Source organism: Schistocerca cancellata, chromosome 4 (assembly GCF_023864275.1).
Source record: "Schistocerca cancellata isolate TAMUIC-IGC-003103 chromosome 4, iqSchCanc2.1, whole genome shotgun sequence".
Classification (NCBI taxonomy): Eukaryota; Metazoa; Arthropoda; class Insecta; order Orthoptera; family Acrididae; genus Schistocerca; species Schistocerca cancellata.
The window spans coordinates 512,871,486-512,878,014 of record NC_064629.1 but is presented as its reverse complement, the minus strand read 5'-3'; positions in this window follow the sequence as shown (position 1 = coordinate 512,878,014).

Here is a 6,529-nt window from a genome sequence, read left to right as displayed (position 1 = left end):
TTTTGTATACAATAGTAGTTTTGGTGGCAGATAATGCTACCACATTATTTCATCTCTCAGCGAAGTGTGAGATGACTGAGTGTAAATAAACGGTGTTTGTAGCATTATGTGTCTCATAAATAAATTCTGAAGCATTTGTGCTTGACAGTTCACCAGATATGACACTAAGTACTCGCCTAGTAAACTGTCAAAGTTGGTCAAGTGACAATGTTTTTTATTGGTTGTTGGAGCCAGTAGTACTACCACTGTTACTTCAGGTATTCAATACCTGAAGCAACAAACAGAAATGTGCAGTAAAGCACAAAGGAACATAGATTTGAGAAAAAAAGTTTCATTGTATAATAAAGTCAATGACTACAAGGTAGTACTAAGGAGTGAGATTTAATTTTTGGCTTAGTAATGTTGCTATATTTCCTTTGATAGAGGTAATGGAATAAGCAACTGTTACTAATGTGTGTTCTGTTGTTTAATAAGTGTAGTAAGACTAAATAATAATGTATATAGACGTCTGTGTAAAAAGTGAAACAAACACAAATCAGTAATCGCAATAACAGATAGCAGCGCAGTATTCAGTTTCATCCATTTGTGAATAAAATGGTACTGTACTCAGTAATTGTTTATATGTGTAGACTGTAATATTTGGTAATAGCAAAACTTTCCATAGTGTGCACCCAGTATCACCTTTATTTTTACTTATTAGTTCCTGACTTCCACACAGTTTATTAGTTTATTCTAGTCCTCATCTCCCTTGCACACCTCGTATTGCTGTGTGAGATTTGAGTTTTGCCAGGTGATATTCCTACCAAAATGCCAATTATATTGGTGAAAGCATTGTTAAAACTGCTTGAAACTCAAAATTTGACGATTTCTTACAGCTGAAATGAAATAAAATAAAATGAAATGTCAGTGTTAGTAAACTGGTGTTAAAGAAACTGTTGGAGACTCCACTTGAAACTTTGTGACAGGTTTAAACAATGTGCTGGATTGGGAATTGAGCTCATTTCACAAGTTCTGCACACTGTAAGATAAAATTGAAGATAATTTATTTTACAAAATACCTTTACAGGCCTTCAATATAATCTTCATTTTTGCTTATGACAGCTTCCCAGCATTTTGGCAACTTCTGTATTCAGGACAGAGTACCTTCATTGTTGAGCTGTCTGATTACTCATACCACCTCGCTGGAAGCGTATTGAAATATATAAAAAGGTTTTCCATGAAGTTGTTCCTTCAATTTTGGAAAGAAATCAAAGTGCGTTGGGCCCATGTAAGGATTGTGTGGTGATTGGGGAAGTATATTTGTCGAGCATTTCTCTCACTGTTTGGGCAGTATGTGGTCTTGTATTATCATACCAAATGAGGACACCAGCTACAAGCATGTCAGACCTTCTTTGACAAATTTTTGAGCATAAAATATTTTGCAGAAACAGCTTGTAGTATGGACCTGTTAGAAGTCCCTTGGGGCACTCTATTTGTAGCAATTATGCCATTCATGCCATGTGCAAAGATCAGAATCAATTTCACCTTTGATTGTTGGTGACAGAATTTTTTTCAAGTGTGAAGAGTTGGTATGTTACATTACTGAGACTTCAGTTCTTTCTCAAAATCTCATATTCAAGTGCAGAAATCCTTTTCAGGAACTGTTCTTCTGTTAAATATCATTGAAGGGATTATTCTGTGATTCTTTTGGGACCTGCTATCTGATATTCATTTAGATCGTACAGGGACCCCACATGGCAGCAACTTTTCTCCTCTTTAACTTTTCAGTAATGGTTGTGTAAACTGAAGTGACAAGTATTCGGGCTACATATGCAATTTCCTCACATGCGTTTCGGTGATCCTGTCTCAAAATGTCATTACCAGTAACCTTCCACTTCTTGGGTTGTCTCCACTGCTTACTCAACCTTCACAGAAATGAGCAGACCACCATGATACTGATACTGTCCTACAATTCACCATACTATTCCCACATATGCTGGTCACTACGTGTAATCCAACCTTACCTGATTTCAGCTTCCATTTTAAAACTAAGTTACTCTTGACAAAATCATGCAAACTAGTAAACTCATATAAGACTGTCATGCCTAAAGTCTTGCTCACAAGTGATATGAATTCCAACACAATCATGCAACCATAACAGTCGCACATGCAAAGTGTGCAGGACTTTCAAAATGACCCTCCTAGTTGTGTCTGGAGTAAGCTGTCCATCCAGATAATTTCATTAGACATTTTTTTATTATGCAGTGCAACTGCCATAGTTTTGTACTAAGAAACTGATATGCTGTATTCTGCATTCATCCTAGTGGATGAAACCAGCATTTCCATAATTTAATCTCTGTAAACTTGTATACACTAATGAAACGAGAACTCCAATTGCCACAAAACTGCGATGAACAAGGACTCTCACATTTCTTAAGTATTTACACTGGGAGTGAATGAAGATAAAACAATGCATTTGCCAAATTTAAGTGTCCTTCTAAAAATTAATACATATGTATTCTGCAGTGCCACTTGAATTTCATTGGCTGTAGAACATGCTTCTGTTAACCAGCCAGTCTCTTTGTCTATCAATATGTTAAATTCGGCAGTAGTTTGTGAGCAAATTCTGCGGTTGTTGTTGTTGTTGTTGTTGTTGTTGTGGTCTTCAGTCCTGAGACTGGTTTGATGCAGCTCTCCATGCTACTATATCCTGTGCAAGCTTCTTCATCTCCCAATTTGTACTGCAGTCTACATCCTTCTGAATCTGTTTAGTGTATTCATTTCTTGGTCTCCCTCTACGATTTTTACCCTCCACGCTGCCCTCCAATACTAAATTGGTGATCCCTTGATGCCTCAGAACATGTCCTACCAACCGGTCCCTTCTTCTTGTCAAGTTGTGCCACAAACTCCTCTTCTCCCCAATCCTATTCAATACTTCCTCATTAGTTATGTGTTATTGTAATTTGTTAGCAGTGAGATATTTGAGCATTTATTTGAGCTAAACAATGTATGTAGATAATTCCTGTGGCAGTCTTTAAGGAAATAGATCTTTAAACTGTACACTGCATCACAGAATATTTTGTAACCCAACCATTAATTTTTTGCTTCATATGGCAAGGCTAATGGAAAGCAGAACACTGTGGCATATGTTGCTTCTTTAAAATGGCCTTTGGAAGGAATTGAGCATGAGAAGATGTTATTCGCAGTCCAGAATTATATTCATCTCTCAAGGCGGTGTACCACACACAACTGTGTGATTGATTGGATTCATTTGTCTGATATGGTGTAGTTGCTGCTTTAGTCTTCGATTAAAAGTTATTGTTGATCTAACCATTTCAGATGTCCCATACTCTAATGCTGAAACAAACATGAAAAGAGTTTAGGTAGTATTACGGAAAATATATGGATTATGAGATTTGAGCAACTGCCATACAGACATGTAAATAATTTGTGGTATCTTGAGATGATCGATTGACTGAAACTGGTGTTTAAAAAGGTTTATTTCTTCAACATGTCTTTGTGGCTCTTTTCAAATATTGTGAAGAATACTAATCTCATAAATGTTTACTCATAAAAGATTTTTATTGTCAAATAGGTGAAAATCTGACATTTACATGTGCATTTTATGCATAAAGGTTGCTGTTTGCCCTTTCTTCGGTCAATGGGAAAGTCTCTTGCTTTTTTGTGAGTGAATGGCACCTATTCTTCTTTTATGTGGTTAGCTTGTTTGCTGAAAGTGAGTGGTAGTTCCATTAGCTACTTGCCTCACTATTTTCTGGGAGTGTTTCTGATCCATTTACCACCAGCCAGGCATGTGGTACTATAACTTGGGCTTGTTAAATGAGTACATTATGTATAACGATAGTACTCTTGTGAGCAACTTGGGTAGGGAATTTTATGACTGATACCTAATGATAATTGGTTAAAAGCACCTCTAGATCACTTTTTCCGCAGATTCCTTTAAGAAATTTACATGAAAGTTGCCACAGATTAATAATCCCATCCTTGTGTCTGATACAGAGGACAATAATCCATCAAAATTTGTCATGAAAGTTTCTCAGTTACCCAGTGGAGACCTGTATGCTATAAAAATAACAAATAATACATTTTCCTTCAGTAACTCAGAAGCACATGTTTCTCTATCTTGATATATATAGAATTTACTTATTTTTGTTCTAGTGTTATCTTTCCTCCACTTTCCAGTGTGATTATATCTATATGTATATAAGCAACATCAATGAAGTCTGACATAGTAAAAGAGTGTAGATATGCAGGTAAATAATGCACTTGTGACTGCTGTTCTGTGTAATGTGCTGTGTTCTATCAGTTAAATATTCCTCAAGCCATCAAATATTTGGTAAGATGCAGTGTATGATTGTGTCTTAGATGTTGATGACGTGGGGCAATGCCGAATGCCTTATGGAAACCTAGAAAGACAGAATCTATCTGTTCATCTTCAGCTATTGTTTACTAGACGTTGTGCATAATGGGTGAATTACTTATCCAAATGCTTCCATCCAGGTTAATTACTGAAGACTGTTGAATAGATAAGTGCTGAATGACTGTATCCTGTACCTGTTGAGTTTGTGACAATGAAAAATTTGCAAATGAGGAAAGCAGCTCTAGTTGTGGTGCTACAAAGACTTTAAGGTTGTATTTGTCTTATGATTAGGTGTTTAATCAAGACAGCAAAGTAGTGTACAGCGGTACAGTTGACAGACAACCCATGATGATAACATTTCTCTTACCATTTTGTTTGTTCACTTTATTGATTCTAAGTGCATACAGGCACAAAATACCAGTAATAATTTCAGCAATGTCTACTGCAACTGAAATGTTGACAGTAGTTCATATTAACATGGAACAGTGCTTTGGAAATAATCTGGAAATCCACATGCTATTTTCTATAGATGTGTTTACATAGCCTGAAGTATCAGTATTAAATACATATTCAGATATGTATCATTGAGTATTGTATTGACTGTTTTGCAGATTTGATTGTGATTATCACTAACAACCTCAGGTACTATGAATTATGTCATCCTCAAGGCCAACTTATACCCCCAGTAAATATTTTGTTTATAAAGCTATACCATTCCACCACTTACTCATCTGTTTACCAAGCATGTCACTGTGGTTCGTGGCATATGGTCACTTAGCAACTGGCCCGTTGCAGTCCCCCAGAAGGAGTCGACATTGAGACAACTAGGTCTGTAATACTTAATGAACATATTCAGTGTTATCTCGATTTGTCATGATGATTATTTCTTAATACAGTTATTGGTAACTGAATGAAACAATAATGTTTCTACATTATTAGGTTACAATAAAGTGAAACATAATAGTTTGCAAGTGCAACTGTTAGTTACGCAGAATGACCTCACCATGCTTGTAGAGCTAATTATGCTACACATGCCCCGTGGATTGTTCCTACTGCCTTGTATGTGAAAGAAGCAAATTAACATTGCCTAATTTAAAGTTTGGTGAATACAACACCTGGCAATCCTCTGTTACCTTAAATTCTCTGTGTGGTTTATTGTTGACCAGCAGACGTGACAGCAGAACTTCACACATTGCAGTGAATGGGAGTTTTAACATTGCTGCTTCGGACCATAAATATGGTGGTAAACCATTTAAAAGAAATGCTGGGAATGCTCCATGGTGACAGCAATTCATCGTCATAATCATAATCATCATTGCTACTACTACTACTACTACTACTACTACTACTATCACACAGCTCTACAAAATAAAATTTTTTTTTTCGTTGCCAGGGAAGTTTGAACGAAAATGGGATATTGTTATGATACTCATTCCGAGTATATCTGTACTTTTTCCAAATTGGCTCTGGTTTTTGAGATATAGGTTATTTGTGGAAATGAGAGTTTCATGTGGATAATATCGACTGCAGGGTCCATATATGGTGTAATGTATTTGCTACCTGTTTTTTAATTAGTGATATTGTACTACCTTTATTAAACAATTGTGCTCAGGGAGTGCATCTGTGTGGTTGAGGATTACATCATGCAAACATCACACTGTCAGCATGTGTTCAGTCCTGTTGTGCGGTGCGTGTGTTGAAGATATTGAGGGTTGTGCAGATTTGAATTCGGCGGTACTCGACATTCATTTGTTGGCCGAGGTAAGCCCCACAACAGCCGATAGCTAGCATTCAGTGTAAACAAGAAAAATGGCGATGGTCGAAAGTCACACACATGTGCAGTGCAGCTTCAAGGAGATAGAACCTTTTCATCGTGACGTAGCAAATAAGAGGTGAGTATTCATTTCACACAAAACAATTAATGATGTTTGTTGGATGTGATTGACATGCAAATACAAGAAAGTTCTGCATAATATGTAGTATTTGTGCAATTTTGTTTTAGGAAAACATGAGTTCTTCACGCTGTCTTTGCGTGAACCATCCAGATGAGTTCTGCTACATTTGTGGTGAATACGTTCTTCAAAAGAACAGGAAGAATATCACTCCTTTTGTGAAGGAAGTGTATCTGGCATATTTCGGAATTAAACTTGGAGATCAAGACAAGGCGTG